The sequence below is a fragment of the Anser brachyrhynchus genome, assembly GCF_964034855.1.
Source record: "Anser brachyrhynchus genome assembly, chromosome: 4".
Classification (NCBI taxonomy): Eukaryota; Metazoa; Chordata; class Aves; order Anseriformes; family Anatidae; genus Anser; species Anser brachyrhynchus.
The window spans coordinates 41,151,366-41,173,950 of NC_137698.1; the positions used below are offsets into that span (position 1 = coordinate 41,151,366).

Below are 22,585 nucleotides of genomic sequence, written 5' to 3' on the forward strand. Positions count from 1 at the left end.
AGATTTCTTTCAGTATCTTCTGAGACAAGGTTAAAGCTAGAGAATTAGGGAAAGATTTATATTTAGCATACAGGGGATAAAGCAACAGATGACAGTAGGCACTGAACTGCCATTTAAATGACAGAACAATCATAATTTTGTAGGCTTTTTTTCAGCTGATACCTAGACCTAATACTCTGCAGTATCTTCCACAAAGTACTGATGCACTCCCATGCTGATAATAGAGTTGCTCAGTCATAACCAGCATGGTTCGTGCTTGCTGGAAAACTATTTCATCTGGATCTGAGATGCTTGGTAATGCCAGGTCAAAGGATTTAAACTCAGATGAGGACTCTACCTTTACCTGCTAATGTCAACTTCTGTTCCATGTTGTCCCAGAAGTTCCTCTGCATATGCTGTTACCAGGGGAATTTAGGCAAATTTTAAAAGAGATTTATAATATACGAATGGAGAAACCCTCATATGTCAGAGCATGGGCACAGTTTCTGTTATCCAACACCCAACAATGGCTATTCATAGGTGTTTAAGGAACAAGCATAACTATCAGGACACACAGTAACGTTTGGGGAAAGATCCTTCCAGGCAACACCACACAAGCACCAGGCAGTCACTGCTTTGGGGAAGATGGTTAATAGTCACCAACAGATGCAGGATTCTCCAGAACTTTTTCCAATTCTCTTGGCCTCCCTACCCCTGCAAGCAGTAAGCTTAAATCGCTAACTTTTTCTTTCAGAGGAACATTATTTTCTATGTTAGAGCTGCTGCTTGAATAATGTCATTGGGTGCCTCTTAGAACTGGTATTGTCAGAAATAGTGAGCAATCACTCCCTATTCACCTTTTCTATACTCCCATGATTTATAAAAATCTCCATCGCATTTCGCTTCTCCTGTAAATTTTTTCTTCCTAATTTGAAGAGTCAGTTTGTTTCATTGTTCTTTTAAGACTCTCCTCTTCCACACCTCCGGTCTTTCCTACTCTGGGCCTATTCTGGGCCTCTAACGTAATTCCACTTTCTTTCCTAAGTGCTGAGAATTTCTTTCCTAAGCGTTGAGAACTAAATTAGAGCCAAACATCGCATATATGTTGATGCAGCTGTTTTATCTTGTCCTTAAGTGCATTACTTTGCATTTATGAATACTGTAGTTCTGCACGCCTTTCAGTCACATCATAGGAGCATTCTTCAGAAAGTCAAATATAAAGCTGACTGAACAGCTGTGTACTTAACTGTCATGTTATTATTTAGCCCTTTTTCCCCAGATTATATCTAAAGGTTTTCCAGCACATGTTCTCTGAGATTTCAACAGGAACCATACCCTATTGCACAGCATCAGAACAAAGAGCCATATAGCACTTAGTGCCTTTTATTTCTTTGATATCACAGCTGATTTAGTGGAAAGTTATCCTTCACCACTGTTTGCTCAGCCACTTCATTTCTTAACTTCACAAGGACTCTTAGGTAATTCTATACTCACCATAGGCTTGTAACAGTACGTTTCCTTATTTAGTTTAGAAGTCCTACTATTGATACCTCTGTTTGAGACTGCTGCTCAGGCCTCTTCCCTGAGATGCTTCAGAGCTGAGCTAATCTTCTACGGAACAAGCACAGCAGCACATAGCTAGCTTTGCCCGTTTGCTACAGCTACTCATTCTCAGAGCTCCTTCAGTCACCTCACTTCTCTGCTCCTCAGTCTGTTAGCCAGCCCCACAATTTACCAGCATGCTTGACCATCTTCCCATTTAGTAGAGGCTTATGACCTACCTCACACAGACTGAAATCCAAACCCACCAGAACCTCTCCTAATGATGTGACAGAGCTTAAAAGGAAATAGCTTCACCAAACTCGTATTCTTTCTTTCAAAATCAACAGCAGAATTATTCATCATCTGGTTTCTCAAGGCAAATAAACCACCCTAGTACAGTTGACTGTAATTGACTTCCTACAGCTTCTAGTGATCTGGATAATGACTTCAGAGAAGTATGTTCAACATCACTAGCATGGCAGATCAAGCCCTTAGTTGTCATTTTGATATGTTCTATTCCCACAAGCAAAGGACTTAAGTTTCTAATCAGGGGACAAAGGACTCTATTTTAAAATTTTCATATGAATAATATGAAGTGACAGGAACTACTTTTAAGAAGAAAAATTGAGTGGTTTTATTTTTCCTAAACTAGGAATATAGGTTACATGTGTTTTATTTGTGGTTCAGGTTCACTCTCCTTGCTCTGTGGGATGGTAATAACCACTTTTAAAGAAGTACCTGAGGACCTGCAAACTCTCAGTCCTGTCAGTTGTAGCTGACATCTAATACTGAAGTGGATTTCTGAAGTTCATACAGCAACAGGTATTCCCTTTGAATTCACAGGAAACATTCTATAACTCAAGTGAAGCTGATGGGACCACTACTGGAGCAAAGCACTCGTCAGATGTCACTACCTAGCTTTTGAAAAATACTTTGCCAAAACAGTTAAGATGCCATCACGTAACAGCTGTTGCTGTGATATCACAAAATAAATTTTACAGATGTTATTTTTAGCTGAAGCTATTTTTTAATTAACTACCCATCTCTTCTTATATTGATTGCAGGGCATCTGTTCACTTGTAAGATTATGACTCATTATGACTTCAGTTCTCTACTTCCCTTCATATCCTATTCATTCACTTACCTATCCTACCTTTATGGCAAAGTTTTTTTCTGATATGTTCTATGCTCTTCCTCCTTCTGCTGGAGACCGTCCATCTTAATGGAGTTGCTTTAAGGTCATGAAGTATGAATTGATAATTCTTTCAAGTCAGTATAAATTTATGTCAGTATAAATATCCAAATAGCATAGGACACTGTAATAGCATAGGCACTGTAATAATTTGCATGACTGCTACAATGTGTTGGACAATTAAAAACTTAGAAAATAAATTAACAAGATTCTGAAAACCAAAAATCTAAATCGTATTCTGCTGATGTAAGCAAGCCATTCTGATGACCTCACTGGACCTACTAAAATTTCTGTCTCATAATACCATTTAAAAAAGGGGGGGGACAAAATTCCAGACATCATCTCTAAAGAAACAGAAATGTTTAAAAGAAAGGCTGCTCATCTGTCCAAGGCAGGTGCAGGTAAGTGCTGCCATCTGTCTTATGATGTAATATCGCTACAATTGCCTTATATTTATGTTTGTAATTCAGTCCACCTCTAAGAAAACTGAGCTGGCCCGAGATGAAATGCAGGTATTTAGCAGCTGTTCTTTATAATACTGAATCTACCTCCCCCCACCCCCCCCCCCCCAAGATTCAAATGCAATAGATTAGGACAAAAAAGTCTATTCTTTTTTGTTCAACTATTCAACCGCCAACATCTATTAAGGAAAAATTTAATCAAGATATATATATATATATATTCCATTTGCTTCTATATTCGTGATATTTTTAAACTTTACACTGACACAGTACTTAACATATATTAACTATATGAGTTCCCTGTGAGTTAAAGCAAAAGTCTGTTTTGCTTTTAAAAATAAAATTCAATTATTTTTTGTTAGTTGTCTCTCAGCTATTGGACAAAATCATCTATTTCAAAATTCCTTGTGGTAAAGCCATTTCTTAATTAATAACCACTAGTAATTATAGAAGTTAATGTCAAAATACCACTTGAGAAATTACATGTGATGTCAAAGAATCCATTTTGCTTAGTTTTTCTCTTTATCATCTTCCATAGATGAGAATAAGGACAGCAAATAACATCTGAGCATCAGCTGTATTGCTGTATTATCAAACCATAACTGCAAAATATACATTTATATTCTTTGGGGAAATAAACAGTCTCAGATTATTTTAGAACCTCCACCAGGGAGTGTAATATCAGGGCTTGGTTTGGGTTGTGTTTTTTTTGTTTGGTTGGTTTTATTATTTTTTTTTGGAGCAAATGTTTTGTCAAATTTATTTAATAAAAAGGAATGAGCCAAAACAAACACAAAAAAAGCACAAAACAATTGATATTGAGGGATCTCTGTTTCAGTAGTAAAGAAAAAGTAAAATCAAATTCCCAGGAACGTAGGGAGTCCATAAGTAATGCTCAGGATCCCAAGTCACAAAGTTGTTTTTTTTTTTTTACTTCTGTATTTCTCTGCTTTGCATAATCAACATTTCCTTCTCCTACCCTTATTTCTATTGTCACTTATTTCATCCTCTGATTTTTAACTGGCAATTTGTGCTCTCTCATCACTGACTTTCCTTCAAAGCAGGGTCTGCAGTTTGGTTCCACATAAGATTTTCATGAAAAAACTATCAAAACTATTTATGCAGTCTGCCATGTTTTCAGGGATGAAAAAGAATACCAACAGCTTTGTACTTATTGTAAACGTGTGACCCTCCTCCCAGACTGCCAAAATGCAAATACATAGCTGCGTTCAGTTTTGATGAAATTCTCACAGCACAGTAATGCATCTTGAGCTTTGTGGTTCAGAAAGAAAAGCACCAGAAATTGAGTGCAGATGTAAGTAAACTGTGAAAATAGTATTGTTCTTGCAACACGGGCTGTCTGACAGCATTGAAGGAAAACATACATTTTTAACTGTTTTGCATTAACCATATTTTTTATTCATTTTCCATTTTCATTACGTATGCAAATAGAAAGCATTCAGGATTTTAAACAAACAAACAAATCACTCAACCTTTTTGGTAAGCTGAGGTACAGTAAGACTTCACTTATGTTCACATCATTGCTACATCATATTACCTGGCCCTGATGTTTCACCTTATCAGCTTCTTTATTACTTATGAATTTCATTATATCTTGAAAGATTATTAAAGATATTGCCTAATTCTGTAGATCACATAGCCATAAGATGAAGATAAAAAATGTAAAACAAGTTACTTACCTCCTTTTCCAAAAGCTTAGTCCTTTTACTCAGTTTTCAGCAAAGGAACATTTCCTACAGTATCACACTAGAGAATAATAAAAAAAACAAAAAATAGTTTCACTCATTAAGAAACAAAAAATATAGATTGCAATAGATCAAGGTTTTGTCCCCTGTGAAGTATGAAAGCATGCATTATTTTAAGTTATGCAATTTAAAATATTTAAAGTACGTTCCACTTAATCATTTACATCTTACAGCACTATTTTATTAAATAATGAAATATTTATAGCCTCTAAGGCTCTAATTAAAATGTTTTCTCAAAATTATTTTGCTGATTTCATATGAAGACTTAACATATGAAAACAGACAACCCAGTAAATATTTAAAAGGAAATGATCTATGAATATTCACTCGCGAACAGCAGAGCGACAAAGAACAGGCACACAAAAGCAACTCCAGACTTAATCCTCTCCACACCGGCAAAGCATAACCAGATCCAACTCACGTGGCTAAAACAACTTCTATTTTCTGCCTCTTGAAAATGCTTTGATTAGGAATATAGATCTGGAAAAAGTTCCCCAGGAAAGCCATTTTAGACTGTGATGATAGCACTACATAGGCCATTTTGGTCTCTGTGGCCGCACGAGCATTAGAATAGCACTACCACAGGGTCGCTACCATTGAGCCATCCCACCAGCAACCTACACCTTTCCACAAATCTTTCTTCTCTTCATATTTTTCCTTTCCTGAAGTTGAAAACTTAACTATATCTCTATTGATAAAAACTGCCTTTAGCCTTCTGCTGCCACAGGGAAGGTCTTTCACCTGTTACTCCTGGCAAAGAGCAGGGAGCACCACCGCCAGCAGTGTTCACCTGGCTGCTCTCCCGACTTGCTCTGCCACAGTACGCCTCATCTGCACAGTCCTGCCCATCTGTCACGGACAAGCACTTGAAAATGAAGGCCCTCTGGCAGTTTGGGTACTTCAGGCAGTTTGGGTACAGGACACCAAACCAGCACGGCCTTCACAGGCTCCAGTGCAACATGGGCATCCATCGGCCTTAGGCTGAGGCAGAAATCCCACTCAGCCAGCACCTCCAAGCATCTGTGTAACTGAGGGGTCTTTGCTTTGTTTTATTTAAAGGCTGATGTGTTACAAGATCCCTAAATAACTACATACTATTCATCAGTTGCACCAGCAATTCGCTGACTTTTGCTGTCCAGATGATTTCAGCTTAGTTAGCTTGGGTTAGTATATGCACAGGGCCAAAATATTTACCAAATCTAAATTCTTCAACAATTATTACATTGCTAACCCAGGTGATGCAATAAAATTTTTTACTCTTTAATTTTTCATTATAATTATTATTGCTGTTTAAAAAAAGGGTGAAAAAAAATCTGATTTCAAGCAAGTTGACATTTTAAAGCCTTATTTAAAATGCTGAAAGCATCTTATTTGTCATTTATAGGAAAAAAAACACCCTTTTCATTTCCCTCTGAAATGGAAGTGGCATATGGTCGGCATCATTCTTGTTAACTTGCTCCACATCTTCAGCGGTAGGTTTTTCATTTGTTTTTAAAATCAAGGTATAGATGGGCTCACATACAGCTGCAATTCCCCAACATCAGGCCTTTTCATTCCCTTGCCCCTCTTAATTATCTCTTTTTTTTTTTCCCTGTGCTATTTCTCTTCCAACAAGAGCAGATGAAAAGTATCAGACAGAAAGAGAGGAGAGATGCAGCACCAGACAGACACTCTCCAGCTCTTTTTTCCATTTTCAGTTTTGTGTGTTCTTACTATTAACAGAAATCTACGTTAAAAAGTGCATTCAATCCCCCAGTTACAAAGAAACACCTAAATTCCAGTATTAAATTTTAGATTCTGTACAATGCATGCAGTCTTTAAATGTGTACTCAAATTAGTACAACCTTAGTTTCAACTCTTCTGACATTATTTAATAAGTGTGTAAATAATTACAAGCATCTCAGGTATGACCAAACCCTTGACACCATAGAAGACGGAGAAAGATGTGCACTGCTTTGCTGTTTGAGGTATTCAACAAGAAGCTTGAAATACACAATACTAAAGGATAAGTATTTTAACCCCTGCTTTTCTTTAAGCTTAGGGCTTAATTTCTTCTATCAAATTTCTTTTATCACAATGACAGAAGAATTGAACTGTCTCAAATAACAGGCCATTAGTCAACAATATATTGTAAGCTTTGAAATATTACACTGAAGTGATAACTGATTAGTATTCTCATGTCCAGATCATGCCAACATATTGGCAACACCATTAGAAGGAAAGGAGCCTGAAGTTAAGCAAACAATACAAATGAGATAAGATACAAATCACTAAGGGTCATTTTCATTCCACGCAAAATCATAAAAATCAGAATTCAGCGCTTTGAAATGGGCACACTCCAAAAAAAACTTGAATTTGTTATCTTTTGATAAAAAACAGAAGTCCTGTGCTCATGCAATAATAAGAGTTGTGGTATTAGCCTTACAGCAAATATATTCCTGTAAGACATGTTATAGGCTTGTTTAGTAGCAAAACTACATCAGTTTTCTATTTTCTATTCCCTGCTAAATACCAAATCAGTTGTGCAAATTTGACAGTCGTGCAAAAGAAATACTAATAAAACTGATCTACTCCACAGCAGTGTGGCTTCACAGAAAATATTTATAGAGACAACTTGCCTGAAGCTTAATCTTTAGATTCTAAGCTAAATTATGTCTCCGAAACTGCAAAAGAGGAGTTGGCAGCCTTTAAAAAGAAAATCTTATCAATAGATCAAGCTTGATACACTTGAACACAATTAACCTTAATCCTCCAATATGCTTCTATGGAGTTGATCTAAACCTCAACATCTTCAATTTTGTATGTGTGCATCTTCAAATACTGAGGGAATTTTTGCAAACTAAAACGGCTATTTTTCTACTACCATCATTTGCACATATTATAAAGGAAAATACTACAGATGACAATATACTCCTCCATCCTCCTTTGAAATGGTTGAGAAGGTTTGTGGCTGTTACAGAGCAAGCTCTGGAAGCTCACTCCAGCAGTAAGACTGTGGCTGCTCAGTGTTAAACGTGAAACCCATCATTGCTTGAGGAGGGGAAAATGTCAGCTCACTAAATAAATCCTGGCTGGCAGTCAATTAGTTATTACTTTTACCACCTGCCCACACACCTGTTGTTAAGTTAACGCTTTTGCATCCGCTCTCCCTACAGACCAGTAGAACTTTATGAAATAAAGTGACGCAAAACTCTGACACAGTCCTTGTTACAAAATATGCCTCGAATAGCTATTAATCAAAGGATGCCATGAGCTCAACAGAGCCTTCAATAAATACTATGAGACTGAACATCTACAGCTATTGTTTCAGCCGTAGATCTTGTAAATGCTTTTTACTGTAGCAACAAACTGCTAATAAATTCAACTTGCATTACCAGAAACATATAAAGGACAGGATACACTTCATGATGTTTTCTCAATGTCCTCCCCAAGCCTATGCACTCAGGCATTTTGTTTCCAGAACTATTTTATAGTTAGCAGTGACACACTGTTCCCCCTACACTCTCCCATGACTGATGAGAGAGAGCAGCGACCGAATGCCATTGCCAGCACTGTGCCCCTCTCAACCAGCAGAGTGGGTAGGCTTTCTGCTTCCAGCTCACAGCAGCTTTAGCAGCAATTAGCAACATTAATTGCACATGTTGCATTGGGCAAATAGAGTCTTAAAAAAAAAAAAAAAACACCAAAACCAACAACAGCAGAAGTGCTGTCCCTGCTACTGTGCAAAAGTGGCAGTTTTCCACTATTCTAGAGCATATATTCAATAAATGGGAGTGATAAACCAGGCATAACACAGGTTACTCAGTGAACGGCCTGAATTTTTCAAAGTACTTCAAACACTTACTGAATAAAGAAGCACAAAGATAGGAACCTCTCATCTATGTTCATTTTGTTTCAATTAAGAAGCAATTCCTCCAGTGAGATTTATGGAAGCATTCACATTCCATACAGCTTTAATCCCTATAAACTACAGCAAAGGTCACCGGCTTGTTTTTACTTTCTCCTCGTATTACCGCATTTTCTTCTCAGTAAGGATATAATAGATCTAAAGAGATAAAGCGAGAGAAACAGATGTCGTTTGACATCAACCAAAAAGCTGGACTAAACAAAAGATCACAACCCCTACGTATCAAATCTAGAAATCCCTCTCAGCATTATGCTGGTTGGGATTCAGACTGAGCCAGGCTGAATGTACGTGGCTGCTGAGCAAGCTGTGCTCCAAGGCACACAGCAGTTAAACACTGACAACAGCCTAAACCAGCTGGGAGGGGGAAAAGTGTTCAGACAGATCCAGCCAGCCAGGTGTTTCCTCTCCATGTAGTTCATTGCACTTTCGATATTCTTGATCAACTTGTTCTTTGTTTGCCCCTTCATTTCTTTGAGGTTTGAAACCCACTAGCACCTGCAATCTTTCAGAAATGTAAGGCAGATCAAGCGCAAAGGATTAGCATGAGATATTGAAAATCCCCCCCTCCAATTCCTCACCTATGTACTAACAAAACCAGAAGAAGCAAGTAAAGGAGAACTGCTCCACAGAAAAACAATTTGTTGCCCCCGTAGCCCAGTGAGAGGGGTTAAGGACAACACCATAACCATTTCTCAGCCCATTACTCTTATAATGCAGTTCAGCATAACCTTTAAAGTTGCAGCCTTCCCTGACTTACAAGTTTACCCCAGAGACATGTAATCTCTGTTTCCTGGGATCTTTACATCCAATCTGCTGTACTGGTGTTTCCCCAGCCGGTTGCCTGTTCTCTGGAAGCAGAGTCACCTGAAACTACGGGGCAATAACGCCATGGTAGACTCCCACTACTGTGGACAGGGACAGACAGATTTCAGTATGGAAAAGGGGAAGAGGAACAGGAGAAAAGGAAGGGAACTCCCTCATATAAAACTAATTTCAAGAAGACAGTTCATTTCACCAAAATTTTACAAATTTACTTTTATAGCAATAATTGCCACTGTGAAGGGTACCAGAGTTCAGAGGACAATTGGTTCATTTTGCAAACTCAAAAGAGTGACTGGTACGTGTCACATGGCACACACCAGCAGCACTGGTATGTAAGAAAGAGACTTCGTACATGAAACTCTTCTGTTAGTAACCTTCCCCAAAAAAAATCATCTGTATGGAAACAGTTTCAGTTGTGCTTTTACTCTATTAAGTTCAAAAAGAGCAGGAAGTACCTTCAACTGCAAGAAAAACATCAGAATCTGTACATGACGTGGTTTTCCAGACAACTTTTTAGTAGCTTTTATTCGGTTAAAGAAATGGAGGTAGAAGTTTCTGGAGCAACTGAAAACATCTGCATTGCAGCACCAGCGCACAAAAGATTTGATTGCCTTCTGCTTGGAGACTAAGCCAGCAACTGTAAGAAGATACCCAGCTGTAAAAGATGCTACCACTGATGTTTTGCTAGTTGGCATTTACTAACAGAGCCCAAAACAGGTACATAGGTTTGGTTCAGGGCAGTTTAAGGGAAAGCTGCTTATTCTTTTACAAACTAATCCCTCTTCCCTTGTGTTCAGCCACATAATAGTCTGAAGTTCACAAGTACCAAATAGCAGCTAGCATTGTAAAGATGGAATCAATAGTATAATCCTATTAAATTCTGCAAAGCAGGCTACTTTTCAGATATATACTGGAATCCTCTTAAGTTTCTTTTTTTTTTTTTTCTTATATAAAAGGTAGGGTTATGTGAGACTCTAGCCAGAAACCTAAAAACACTGTGTACGTAATGCTCATAGGTAGCAGCGCAGTCTGCTTTCCTCTGGCTAACATGCAACTGTGACACTTTACTAGACAGTATTCCAGAGTAAAACCAAAGTTTCCTTTGCTTTTGTAACCAAAAGCAATGAAATAATTGATGAGCTGACTCACACAAAAAGACTTTAATGAGAACTGACACTTCCATTTGTATGGGAGCTACTGACACCTATTGCAGAAATTCTTCCATTCACACAATCAGATTGTTCTTACTGATATTGAAAGCTGGTGTTATCATTTGCATGACCGTCTTTCCAGATATTAGCTCTTGTACAAACAGTTTACTCCATTCCTAGCTTCATCTGCTTATATTTGAAGATTGCTGTATCTCTAAATACATTTTGAACAATTACCATGTTTGAAGCTATAGGAAGATTTAATCTATTTAGCTCACATAGCAGGAGGATAAGAAATACCTGCGGCACTAGCTACCTGAATGTTACATCAACAAAAAATGAATGCTGTTATCTATCCCAGTCCACATGCTGGCTGCTGCAGCTAAGCAGTATGAGCTATGTAGATACTTGCTGATGTGGACAGACCTATATTCCCAGTTCAGTCGCAGCATCCATCCAGAAAGTTACACTGCAGTCTGCACGTGCTCCAAGACAGCCTGGCATTTTTCTCATGTCTTTCAGAGAAAAGAAGCTACACACAAAAAATTAAGAAATTCTTTCTCTGCTCCTAGAAAACATCTTTAATTGTCCTCCTTCTTATCTTTCCCTGTTCTACCAATGCTTCCCAGTTGTGCAGCCACCCCAAATCATGAGGTATTAGCAAACATATTTTAAAAAAATTCAGGGCCTTTACAGTAACTCAACTAAATTTTGAGGTATATAAAAATCTACAACTACAATTCACAATTCGGAAAATCATTTCAATTCTACGATAAGAATGATTCACCGACATTGCTTAAAATGACAGATTTCTCTTTTCACCAAACTATAAGTGTATGTACTTGATGTTTTCTAGATTAATTTGATGCATTTTGTGGATTAACTTTTATTGTTAGCATCATACCAGCTTCTATATCCACAAACCAGCAGCAGCACCCCTCACACGTAAAGCACTGGCCAGATGCCTCCTTCTCCGAAATGGGGCAGTTGGAAAGGAGCTGAAGGCCGGGTTGGGACCCTGCCCGGCCCCCTGGCACAAGAGGGCAGTAAGGGAGTTGGGGAGAGAATGGGAAGAGAAGCCACAGCTCCAGCGTTCCCACCCTGCCTTTGCCCCATCCACCTCTCACGTTTTAAATTAATCTCTCAATAGATCGCAACGTGTTATAAAGGTTTGGGATTGACAGGGGAAAAAAGGCATAAGTGTGGCAGCCTCATTAGCATTCTGCTCTCAAAGGCTCCACACAGCTTTGTCTTTTGAAGAGTAAAAGCTGCTTAACAAGTCAGCAATAGCTCCGTTCCCCCTAGAACAGCTATGGTAACAGTCTTCATTTCACAAACACGTTTCTTGAACTACTTTCCCAAGTCCCTGCTAATACGAACCTGTGGAGTGAAATAAATGCAAGACAGCTCTTTTGTTTCCCAGCTTCTTTAAAAAAAACTTCACTTGACAAGTATATCACTCCTGTTTCCTGTCTTTTCCCTTCTGTTACAAATAATTCACCGGAATACACATTTCTGAAGATAGAGATAGATAGTTTGTGGGACTAGAAATCCACAAAATCAACTGTCATAACCACGGCCAAAGTTAGTCTCACATTTCTGAGGATTTCTGACAACGAGGAATCAATTGGCAGCGTGCTTTAAGGTGTGCCTGTCCAAGCATTTGAGGAAACCTTTGAGGTTTAAGACTGCTTTGGGGTGATTACGTAATTATGCTAAACAGAGGATCACAACAAAACTAGTTTACCTACTACTAAAGGTAGTAGTAGATCCTCTTATTTTGAGATAAGCCTGCATAAGTGTTGATTTTCAAAACATTTCTCTCACGATCCGGACGCAGGCCTCTCCCAGAAGACGAGCTGTCCCACTCATGAGCACTGAGGTGCCACAGCTGCCTCAGAGGGATGAGAAGGCACGTTCCTATTGCAGGCCGGACACCTTGTGGCTACTTCATCTAGACTGAAGAATTCACATTGAAATAGCGTGGCTAGGTAAACAAATCACTAAAGCACTGCCGTATAGATATCTGATTTTTAAAACTTTATGGACTGCTGTTTTTTCATGGGGCATGAAGCCTGAGGAAAAAGCTGCAGTTTGGCACAAGTGAGGGGTGTGGGACAGGCTATGCCAGGCACTTTTTCAGAAGCTGGTCAAATGGTTTATCTAATCCTTTATGAGTGTTTGATCATTTCTGCTCAACTTTCAGCCACCATTGAATTGTTCATTGAATGTTCCATTACAAACATGGCAAAGGTATCAAACACTTGCCTTTAAAACCTCTCTACCATACCGTGCTCTTCTGAAATATGAAACCTGGACATAGAGAGAAAAAAGCATGCGTTTATTAATATGTAAAATGCAAATGCTTTCCTGATTAATAAATCAAAGCTGCAATATTAATCTCAAGAGTAAATGAATGAAAACCACAAAGCAGAGGTCAGTTTTTAATTTGAGGTTGCTACTGATAAAATCTGTGTTAGCTATAACGGGAAGTCTGTTGTCCCAGTCCCTACGCACACCCAAGTTTCTACAGAGCAGCCTCACAGTCAGAAGGAAGAGAAGGACTTAGAAGTTGGTACACATTTACTTCATACACAGCCCTAAACCCAGGAGGCAAATCTAGCCTTCTTTGATGTAGAAGAGTTGCTAATGCTGCTATTGTTTTTCTTCTCCCTGCTCCAACCATCCCTTTGCATTTATGAAAGATTTGAATTGCAGAAACAGAAACCATAGCCTACTCCCAAAAGTATACCGCTGATACATCCAAGACAGCCTGTGTATGTAGAAGCACTCCTTTTATTTATAAAGGATAGGCAATCCAAAGCATTTTCTCATTGTGAGAATGTGTTAAAGTCAAATAAATATAAATATTTAGGGTACTATAAGCAGTGCAGCGTTCATTCAGATGTTCAGAAACAGAACACTTCAAGAAGTCTACAAACTTCTAAAACACATCAGCCTGCCCTCTGGATAGACACACACAGATGAGCTCACGGCAGAAAGTCTTTCCACACCCACGGAAGGTAGAGGAGCGTTTAAAAATGGGCCTTGGAACACCCTGATACAGGACATCACAATAACACTGATTTCCCTGAACAGCATACAGTTCTTTTAAAAGGAATAAAACGTTAATAATTCATATTTTTCATGATTCTGAAAACTATCAGTTAAAATTTAGTAAATGTAGAGGCCTGTACACCCCAGGAGTGAGAATACACTGATGCATAAAAATCTTCATTGAAAGGACAACATAGTTCTGATTAAAATAAATAATAAAAATAAATTCTTTCTTCCTTTCTCTTTACTTTAAGCAGGAACAAAAAAAAAAATCTAACCGAAAACAACAACGTGTTTTCTAACAGGCACTGACAAATTGACAAGGAAGAGAAAACAGTCAACACATTTCTAAGATCACTTTGTGTTATTTTTACACATACAAGAGGAATATCAGTGATCCAGAAGCATTATACAGAATATGACTTCTGATTTAGCTGGCGTTACCGAGGCAAAGATGATGAAATACGCCTTGCATGTTCAGTGATTCAATCCAGATACAAGTAATAGAGAAAACAGAAAAAATATGCATAGAAGATGAAGTAAGAAGCAGGTGTGGGAATCAAAAGAGACAGTGCTCAAACAGGACACGCAGTGCTTATGAAGACCCACCAGGGTGAATAAAAAGAGGAAAAGGTCTCATTCAGTGCTTCTGAAGAGCCTGACAGGGCATGAGCTGTGAAGGGCTTTGGCCAAACTTTCTTAGCTGCTGAGCAGTGCAGGAGAGCAGTTGCAGGACTGCGGTGGTATCAGCCAGCAAATCTAGACAGGCAGAAATGAGAGCAAAACACACCCACACCTGAAATCATTGGGATGAATTAACTAGGTAGAAGCGTGTCTGTGTAGGTATGAATATGACAAGTATTTTCAGTAGAATATTTCTGATATTTAAGAAAGGAAAAACTAAAAGAAAAGGAAAAAGTGTTCCTGCAAAGAGACATTTTTGCAAGTGCTGAAGTTTTTATCTTCAGAATAATATCCCAGAAGTCTCCCTAGGTTATTTTATATATACATATATAGCTTGAGTTATTGAAATACATATAAAAGTGTATATGTGTATATATACACACATACATATAACTACACCTGATCTGATACATTTTCCTATTTGATGATTCATTAACATGAATCCAATCATAAGCATATTTCACTCTAAATTATATCTATTTATATTTCATCTCTACATACTTAAAAACAGATCTTTAACAGTTACAGCGTCTAGCACATTTTTCCCCTGACTCACACAGAAGAAAAACACTCATATCATCCACAAATGATGTGCCTTTTGTCATCAAAAAAATTTCAGCTAATTGCCAAATACAGAAGCATTTATTCAGATTTTAGCAAGTCTAAATAAGCGAGGACAAGAGAGGAGTTTAGTTTTGTAAGGGTCGGTTTCACATTCTTCTGAACACAGATCTGTGCACAGAAAGTGATTTACTTGAGTAAAGGACTTCAAAATACAGCCTTTGAGTGGCACAGTGAAATAGCTATAAAATAAGTTATGCTGTCAAAATTTTGTTTGGAGAAAACCCGAAAGCCTCAGTTGTTTACGCAATTCAAATAAGGAAGATTTAGTTAATTACCACATGCAACTCGAACTTCTGACATTTTCAATACGCTGCTCACATACGCTACAAAACCCAATCTTAGTCACGCATCCCTAACTGATTTCCTACTGCCCCCCTAATCTGTCTTGCTAATGTTAAAAACTGTCTTGGGAGAACTCTTTGCACAGTTTAGCAGTCTCGATTTTGTATTTGTCATGCAATGAGTCGAAGATGACTTATGCTGTAGTCTACATCATTCTTCAGCTGTTTTTTTGTTTTTTTCTTTACTTGTTTTCTTTGCATAATTAATAACTATTTGTAGCAAGTTCACAGACCGTAACCCCAAACAAGTAGAGGTTGTGCATGCTCCCCCATCTACCCAGCCAAAAAGGACAAACACGTTCAAGCAAACTTCAAGTTAGCCCAAAGATCAACGCTGGAACATTTGGCAGGTTGCTTCCTTGAACAATCAAAAACCCTACTCCAAATAGTTTGCTTTGCAGGGGGAATATGTTTGATTAGATGCCTGATGCTCATTATAAGAAAAGAGGCCATAAATGCAAAAGGCAGCCTAGCTATCAAAAACAGGCAGAGAGTATTTTCTTTACAAATAACTTATTATTATTATTATTTATCTTAAAAGCTTTTATAACTCAGAACTCCTGCTGCAGGACTGGACTCTACCTTCCATGGAAGCCTGCTCTGCAGACAGCTGCTCTCCCTGCTGAGGGTGGGAAGAAGTGATCTCCAGAGGAACGCCAGGACAACAACTGTCCCTTCATTCTCCTTCGCCACAGTGGTCTGCTTCTACTGATAGGAAAATCCTTTTCAACACCAGTAACACACCAAGAGTTATGTTTTGCAACAGATATCGTTGCAATGAAGCTAAAGCTGTATAGACTGAGGACAAAAATTATTTTTGAACCACACCGAAACACGTCATTTTTTCCCCCCATTTGCTCTCCATTTCTGCAGCAGTTTTATATCATCTGCTTTTTTTTTTTTTCTTAACAGCTTGGCTTTCCCCATTCCAACTGCCCTCCTTTATAAAATATTCAAACTCAGCAAGAATGTTAAATAAAGTATTTTTAAGAGCTTGACTAGCGTAAAGATATGCTCAGAAATTCATGGGAAATGATGAAATTGTACTGGTAATTTCCTTAGTTCAACTGCACTAACACAGAGGAAAGATTTCCATCCTTTCTTAGCTCTAGCATGTTACATACTCCTAGACCTGATTTTTTTCTCTGTTAGTAAACCTAAGATTTTTTTGCCTGTCTCATGGCAAACAGGGTCAAGTAAAAACAGCTCTCCCGTACCACTGCCTCCTCCCCACTGCCACAAGACACCAGCCTCAGCCTGCTCCAGAAACGACACGTTATCGGAGCATCTTCGCCTTCGATAATGAAGCTAGTTAATAAGCAGGTCCTTCATAGGGCAGCACAGTGTGGGTGAGCGTAGCTCACTACTCTCCCATTTCAAATTACACATGCAACAGACTACATTTAGTTTCATTTCACAGTTTTCCCCTCTTCCATTCTTGTTTCAACTCAGAATTATAATCGAGTCCATTTACGTGCACATCTCCAAAACATTGTAATGAGGAAGGGTAGCTAGTAAATTATCAAAAGGTTACAGAAACTGTTCCTGGCTCTTTTCTGTCTCTCATACCCACATCTGGGTTCAAAGGCCAAGGTCTCTCTCCAGTACACGTGCTTACGACTGTTCCACAACTTCCCCTATGCATGTTTATGGGAAGAGGCTCCACATCCAGCTGCCTACTGACAGACCAAAAGAACCATCCGCATCCTCGTTAGGATTTTCTGTACTTTAAGACTTTGACAATAACCCTGTAAGTACTGACTGCTCCCTAGCCTCTCATTAGGGAGCTCGGTAGCAGGAAGATGCACATTTTTGATGCTGACTAGTCATTTGGAGAGGTCTTATTTTTAAATTAATTTGAGACACTTTAAAACAAATCAAACCATAGAAGAATTCTTTCCTTGAGAGTGATTTGAAGCAGCTCTCCAAACACTAAGGCATAAATTTACTGGTCAACTCCGACAATTTACAACAATAAATTTTGCTGTTTTGTAGCTCATTTAAATTATTCCATGGGGTACAACTTATCAACATTAATTTCTTTTTTAAAGAAAAATCAACATTATAATATATTGCTGGGCCATAGAGATATCTTCCATGGTAACCGCTTCAAAGAAGCAGAAGTTACTAGGTTAAGACTAAAGGAGAAGACATAGCTCTTCCTGGAACATATTTTACATTTAATCTGAAGAGATGTATAGAACCGTCCATGTATTTAGACTGAACCACTGCGCTGTGCACTGAGATGCATATTCCATCCTAATCGTTAATTATTCTGCTTTTACATTTTTTTCTGTTTTTTTCTTTAGCTCCTGTCATCCTGCTAGGTCCCCCTAATTACACATTCCTGAGATTTAGCAAATGCCTAGAGAACTCTGAAACCCTTAGGGAATAGCTTCCATGGAATTAATGGATTAGGCACACCAATTTTTCCTCTATTAGTTTACTCTTATACTGACAGAAGTAAAACTGTTCTGTGTTCCTACCAGAAGTCACTAATACATTGCCCCAGTAAGTATGCCAGCTCCAACATATTAACAGAGTCTTATGGTTAGCTGCTGTTTTTAACTGGCATTCCTGGGAGCTGCAACATAGCTACTGTGTGCCAAATTCAATGCAGCACAGCTGCTATTTGAAGTTATCTTGTAGGTGTAGCTCTCCTGTATGAAACATGCAATATATTTATCTTTACAAAAAGACACTGTTCAGCAAATGACGAGCATTGGCACCTAGCAGAGAAACGGTGCACCATTAAGTACTGTAGTGGGTATTGGGAGGAGGAGGGAAAGAGGAACTGACCACCTGTACTAAGAACAAGGATGTTATTAGGTATGGACTAATTCCCAAATCTAAACTATGCAGAAGGAATATAACAAGTAGCCAATTTAAAAAATAATAATATTTTTAGACTTCATCAGTAAAAGCAGAATCAATTCTTGCTAAAAGCAGGCCTGATATCCAAACATGCTCAGTAGTAGCACTATTAATTTGTGAATGAAGATACCGCTTACAACAGCAGCCCAAAGAGATGCCCACAAAGATTGAGCATTCTCACAAAATGCTCGTGTGTGGCTTCCAGTGTTTATACTGGCACATTTTAGATATCTAATTGTATGGCTTCATCTAATTATCATGATTCTCCTGACACTGTAGTTTTAAAGGTCAAGTAGGGTATTTCTAAGCAGTTCAGTGTTTGAAACAAACTAAGAAGAAATTAAAACGTAGGGAAGGAGTAGGGGTTCATGATCTTCTTTTGAACTCAGCCATGTGGAATTCAGTGATTAGAACTGAATTAATATACTGAAGAATAAATTAAGCTCAAGTTTATTTGCAAGTAGTTCAAATGATGCACATCTCTGTCTTAAAATAACTTTGAACAGCTTACATATTTACAGACATCTTTACATTAAAGGAAACATACAGAAAAAACAGAATGCAAAAGCAAATGCATTGCTACTTTACTAAACTCCTGCATGTCTCCACTCTAGCCTTAAATTATATGTTCCTCCCAATTCCTCCTTATTCCTATTCTTTTCCAACATATTTCTGAGATAGAAAAGTACATTGTTTAAGGATTGGAGGATCAAGGGCACTGCTCATAAACTTATTAGCAATTGCATCAATAGAAAAAGTTGTGAGACAAAATGGTATTTTTTTTCCCAAGTGTTTCTAGTACAGCACCTGTATTCTAAAAAATATGGTTTGTATAGATAATTGCTTGTTTTTATGTCCTTGCCAGGAAGTACTGGAAATTTATATTTGACATGACAGAAAAGAACAGCTTTGTTGATATTAGCCATTTTTCGATGTAGTCTCATTAGGATACATTCTTAATCTACTGAAAATATAGCCATATCAACAGTCACCGATTAAATTACAAGTAAGGTAAAATTACATTGCATGACTTTCTTCTACAGCCTTTTAAAGTTATTAAGACTGCAACAATCACGGCTGTTCAGCGTCAAACATCTTCCAGTTATTTTTGAATTAGGTCTTAGGCAAAACTCCTTTCCTGTGGATGTTGCTATTTTGCAGGGAAAGTCGTGTTATCCCTTAGAGACACGCTCCTCCTTCCAAACCTGGCACCCTCAGATTACTAATCAAAACTACATCTGGGTAGCAGTGATCAGCCAAGAGCTAATTAACAACGCTTTTTTATTTTGTCTAAATATTTCTGTCATTTGTGTATCTTAATGTAAACATGCATACAGACATTCACAGGTGGACCCCAAGATTCAAGCACTTCCCACTTGAGCATCCAACAGACTTGTTCTGGGCAGTGTGGGGTGGAAAGCCCCCCCCAAAAATTATTCTTCATTACTGGAAGTTGCCTCCGCTCTGGTGAAGCAGTATTTGCACCTTCAAAGAAGCATGTTAGTCCTTTGTTTATCAGAAGTTTCAAGCAACTCTCACTCCAATAAGACGAGGAAACCTCTGAGGAAGGAGTTTAATTTGTACCTGAAGATAACTTCAAGCGAGTTCCTGAAGATGCTGGTGAGGTTCTATGCTCTCGCTGGGAGACGCACCCTACAGCTCCAGGCTGCCAGGAGAAGTTGGGGATTAAACAACAAGCATGCACATCCCACGTGCAGGAGATAAATGGGTAATAAGGTGTGCTTCCTCAAAAGCAGTGTATAACAATATGAGAATTAGTATAGCAAAACTTCATTATTTTAACACATTATTACTACAAAGGAAGCATCTTACGAAAGAAAACGATGTCATGGAGCTCTTTGGATTTACAGGGTAGCAAACCTTGCAGTATTGGGGGTTTAGCTTTGCTTTTGCTTATTTCTAAAGGAGTTTATATCAACTTCCTTTAAGGAAATGAATATTGTGCTCACCTAGTTCTCCTCAGAGTGGTTTCTACCTTCATACCGCTAGCTGCAACACACCCAGTCTAACTTTCGACAAGCAAATGAAAATTGGCTTAAAGTAAAATAGCTAATGCAGAGCTAGTCCTCGGATCAATCTGATGCTGCCCAAGTATCAGGATGTATCAAGAGGCAGCTATGAACTTCAAACATCACCCACTGCAATCAGGCCACCGCCATCCCATTGAATCCTCCCCCAAATAAGGCTCAAGAAACCACTTAAAAAAAATCAATGTAGAAAAAATTGAGGGTTATTTCTAGCCTCCACTGAAATGGATAAAATCTCTTCCACAAAGGCATTCCTTGATCTGCCCATAAGCACTGCCATAATTATTTATGTTTAAGAACACTGTATGGAATTGATTAGGAGTTCAATAATAGAAAGTCAATCTTGTCCCTAGGAACAAGGACCACTTAAAAATAGTAGGGGAATTTGGAAGTTTAATACCTGCATTTTGTCATGACAACGTTTTAGTAAACAACCTGGAATTTGAAGAAATGAATGCCTTTGGTACCATTTAAAAAAGGCACCAATTTTCAAGTAGAAAGATGATTAATTAATAGAACAGACTGAAATCTACTAAAGGGTTATCTATCTTCAGATCCTGTTGCCAAGGCGTACACTACAATTTAGTCAAACATTACTCAGATCAACCCACGCATTCAACAACTGTAGAGAAATTCAAAATAGTATAGATGATTCACTACGGACTTAATCGCTGAATTTATGTATTAAGGGTTTAAGGAAATATCTTACCAGCTATTATTTAAGTGGCTCCCTGCATATGCTGAAAACAAATATGCTTGGTTGGTTGCCCCAGCAGAACAGGTCACCAGCCTGCCAGCTGAGGGACAACACCTGCATTGCAGGTGGGGACAGAACAGCAGGAACACATCCACCTGCCTAGCGGTCAGCTCACGGACTGTCACCGCTGTCCAGTGCTTTTACAGCCCAGCATAGCAGGCTTCGTAATTATGCAGCTTACCTTACTAGAAGCGTACCCTTGTATTCTAACAGAAATTACTTTAAAAGGAAAGGTAAAATAAGTTTAGTCCTAGGACTTCAGAAAGTTTTAGCTCTTTCATTTCAATGATGTTCTTCCAAGGTCCAACCACTGTTGCAAACTAACCATATATGTCAACATCAGACAACCAGGAAAAAAACAGCAGATAGCCTATTCCATTTTTTTTCTACCTATATTTATATTTTTGTCCTTCCCTTCCCCCCATATCAGCATGCACCAACTTTAATGGGACCAAATTAGATACCAGCTGTTGAGAAGGCTGTTGACTAGTCCATCGTCCTCCTCTTCTGCACTAATAAGAATTTTGTTACCATTTCAGTAGTAACTCCTTAGTTAAATGGTTTCAAAAGGTAGAGTTACCTGTTAATTCTTTTTTGCAGAAATTAAACAGGCTCGGTTAACACTAGTATAATAGCCTCATAGGATTAAAAAAATCATATAACATGTTAAAAGATACCATAGGATAGATTTACCTCAGTAGAACTCAAGAAAAATTTAATGATTGCTAATGCAACTAATCCTGATTCCCAGTATGCAAATATAAGTAACTTTTGTTTTGATCTAGTTTTTATCTACTGTATATAAACGTTTTCCAGACTTTCAAGGAAATCACAATTGTTAATGCATGGATGTGTAACTCTTGGCTACACCAATTACATGCATCTTTTATCGGCATTTATGGTGCTGCAGTGATACTAAAAACATGAATTTGCTCCAGACTACAGCCTAAAAATAACCTAACCAAGTTGTATCCTCCCCACCCCCCCCCCAAAAAAAAAAAAAAACTAATTTCCTAAGAGGTAGATCTCTACAATCTTTCAGATAATAATTCAGCTATTGTGTGACAACATTTGTAATGCAGTTCACCTCTATGAAGCCAATTTCTCAGACTTGACCTTTTGCTAATTACATTTCCCTGAGTCAAGACACCTTTTAGGGGCTGATAAGACTTTGGGTCAAGCACGTAAGCTATCTTAAGCTCATCCTGAATACTTTATTTACTTGCTTAAAGGAAAGTCCAGTAATATAGTCGGGATTTATATTCCTGGTTTAAAATTTATGGTATTTACTACTTTTTTCAGTAGGGTACTAACACTATTTTGAGGTTTCTTTTAAAGCTTATTTTATTATCCTCCAATACATAGCTCAAGAGACTTTTT

General features: G+C 38.1%; 1 protein-coding gene and 1 long non-coding RNA gene across 14 annotated transcripts in view; one reads left to right on the plus strand and one right to left on the minus strand.

Moving 5' to 3' along the window:
• The window catches only part of LOC308194896, a 28,923-nt gene extending 12,739 nt beyond the window's left edge, over window positions 1-16,184 (plus strand). The window contains exons 2-3 of the long non-coding RNA XR_013951040.1: window positions 12,661-12,811; window positions 16,068-16,184. This is a non-coding gene — a long non-coding RNA (uncharacterized lncRNA). The remainder of the gene's footprint in view (window positions 1-12,660; window positions 12,812-16,067) is intronic.
• The window catches only part of LOC308194891 (uncharacterized protein), a 709,819-nt gene that overhangs the window by 645,710 nt on the left and 41,524 nt on the right, over window positions 1-22,585 (minus strand). For 10 of the 13 annotated variants that reach the window (XR_013951012.1, XR_013951013.1, XR_013951014.1 and 7 more), the window contains one exon: window positions 4,875-4,941. The gene's annotated coding sequence lies outside the window, so the exon portion shown is untranslated. Of the gene's footprint in view, window positions 1-2,665; window positions 2,753-4,874; window positions 4,942-13,088; window positions 16,082-22,585 lie in introns of those variants that run through there. The other 3 variants (XR_013951018.1, XR_013951019.1, XR_013950994.1) reach the window with 2 other exon arrangements.